Source organism: Sinocyclocheilus rhinocerous, unplaced genomic scaffold (assembly GCF_001515625.1).
Source record: "Sinocyclocheilus rhinocerous isolate Xijiao unplaced genomic scaffold, SAMN03320098_v1.1 scaffold3858, whole genome shotgun sequence".
In the NCBI taxonomy this organism is placed as follows: Eukaryota; Metazoa; Chordata; class Actinopteri; order Cypriniformes; family Cyprinidae; genus Sinocyclocheilus; species Sinocyclocheilus rhinocerous.
In genome coordinates, this window is record NW_015645585.1 from 84,503 (window position 1) to 87,570 (window position 3,068).

Genomic DNA, 3,068 nt, shown 5'->3' on the forward strand with positions numbered 1-3,068 from the left:
ATTTAAAGGCTATTGTTCACTTAACCTACATCTATTTTTATTACCACAAAAATTAATTATTAATTATAATATTTTATTAGTAGTAGACCAGAACACGTGGCCATGTTGTCATTCTTACACTATAATACTGAACTTTGGTTTCAGTGATTTGGACTATGAGATGGACACTTGCTTCTTGCACTATGTTGCACTTTACTTTTGCTTTAAAAAAGGATTTCATAGAAATTTGGATTTCATTTGGAGTTTCACTACTGAAGCCCTCTGTTCATTTTTCTCATCATGCTGGAGATGTCTGTTTAAATCTGTTTACACATTTCTAAGAGTACTTTTAATACATAACATTTTTAATAATACCGCATTGGCCCGAATATAAGATGACCCTGATTATAAGACGACCCCGCCTTTTTCTAGATGTACCTTTTGGAAAAAGGCTTTTTAAAAACCAAATCTTGTTTTTTCTCAGTAAAACACATTTTGTCTTCAATTATTTTCATATTGCATATTTTTCCTATTTTAATTTTTGTTTTGAAAGTATGGTAAAAACTGGTAAAATGTACCAACAATCACATTTAAAAAATATACACTTTTTGATATACCACTAAAAAAATAAAACAGGTAGCCCATCTGAATTAGGACATTAGGCTATCCATCTAATAGTAGCCTACCAAAATCGTATTAACAGTAGAAGTTAAATCTTACTGTAGTCGTCAAATCTGGGTACTGTCTTACGTTTTAAAATCACAAAGGGAGTTTGGTCCCATCAGGCTAACGTGACAGTCACGACTCATGCAGCTGTTAGGTTTTCTTTCTCTTTTGTTTTTACTCGCGATATTTACAACACGCATTACATTACGTATTTCATGGCACACTCGTTTTATGCGTATTTGGCGCCACCTAGTGTTGTGGGTGTATTATTGACATGTCAAAGTCTAGACCCTGAATATAAGACGACCGCGTTTTTTCAGATGTATTTCCAAGAAATAAATATCGTCTTATATTCGGGACAATACGGTAATAACTTTTAATAATACAATTTTAATACTTGATTCTAGTGGACTCTAAACATTGCATTTATTTAATTTGAAAACCCAACTGTTGGGGTTAATTGAAACAGATTTTTCCCCCTTTGTAGTTGCACTCACAGCTGCAATGAACAGAAGCCCAGAACATGTGGGTATACTGACATTAAGAACATGCTGACTTTCTCAGACTTTTGTAATTATTTTCTTTTTATTTCATTTTTATTAGGTTTGTTTACATTTATACTTTTTTAATGGTACACTACTGAATGGCAAAGTTGGAAGTTTAATCAAATGTTCTTTAAAATTGTAGATTTTTTTGTGGGAAATTAAGTGTTTAGATTAATCGATAAATTAGATAGATTAATCGAAATAAAAATAGTCGTTAGTGACAGCCTTAGTTACTTGATTTCATATTGCCAGAAAAAATCTAATATAAATCTATTATATGGTGATATATCACTATTATGTCATGAATGTAACATTACTGATCACATGTGCAGGATCCCTCTGGCGGCTTAACATAAGCCACATGCCTGTGGTCTCTGTTATGCTGAAGTAAATGACAAAAATGCCTCAGCCAGTTCTCAGGAACAAGAGATAAATAAGTACATCCTGTGAAAGAGTATGAATAAGAGCTAAAAGAATGAGAGGAGGAACTGGAAGCCCCGCTTCGTAAGGAGTCCATTTCCTCTTTCAAAAAAAAAAAAAAAGAAAGCATGAATAATCACAGTAAAAGTAACGTCTGATAACTTTGCCTCTATGAGTCCGATTTATTACCACAACTTTTTGTTTTAATTTTAGGCATAGATCTAAAACAGAATCTTTTTCAAAATAATTGAGCATGACAAAAGAGCTCAATCAAACATATGTTGAAAAATACAGTGTTATCTCATCTAGTCCTGAAGGGTCCTAAATAGGGCTGTGATGGTGGCAGATTTTTACCACCGTGGTGGTAATGTACCAACTACCGCCGGTGGCGCTAATTGGGCCCAAATTAGCCAAAATGGCAATACTCACTTTTGTAGCCAGTGGTTTAGACATTAATGGCTGTGTGTTGAGTTATTTTGAGGGGACAGCAAATTTACACTGTTATACAAGCTGTAAGCCCGCCGGCCGCGCCGTTCTCAAGCCCGCCAGCCGCCGCTCACTCAAGCCCGCCGTGTGTGACGCATTTTATGGAAAACTGTTTCCTGAACCTGCAGAGTACAATGGGTCTGTGCTCAAAGGCTGTTCTATAAAGTGGGGCAGTTCCAACTTTGCAAGGACATTCTGGCGCTTCTGACTCACAAGCCTGTAAGTAAATTTTTTATATTTAAAGAATTTGCCACTGATGATTCAAACGCCAGTAGCGCTTGTCGTTTGTCGTTTCTCAGATCACAAATGCAGACATGGTTTTATGTTTAAGCGGCGCAATAAATAATGTGTTTTTTTAACCTTAAACCGCATAAACACATTTCATTACACCAAATACACAAAATAATGTTCTTTTTAGCAGCATCATATGACCCCTTTAAAATGGGTATCTCTGTACAGCTGTTGAGTCCTGTGTAGACACTGTGTCTGTGTGTGAGCAAAGAAAACAATCAGTATAAATATAACGATCAGTATACTAAACATCGCACATCCTGCGATGTGACTATCACGGATGCGCACATCGCGATATCGATGCTGAAACGATATATCGTGCAGCCCTATTCTACACCGCTCTGTCACTTCTCCTATGAACGCTCTGATGATTTCCTGTTTTTATGAAGCCCCTCCCTCATAAATACGCGATAGGCTCAGATTGGTTAGCTGGCTCAGTGTGTTGTGATTGGCTAAACCGCTAGTGCGCGTCTAAACGTGCTCCGCTTGTATTGTAAACAATGACGTCGTCAATATTGCTAATCAATTTGAGCCCGAATGAGACGCAGAGAATATTAGTGAAGAGGATCGAGCAGAACCGGTGCAAGCACAACTATTATAGGACGTTTCAGAATGGCATGTTTCTTTGTTTGTTGTTGTCTCACACCTTTAGATACGCTGTTTTTTGTAAATGCTACTGGT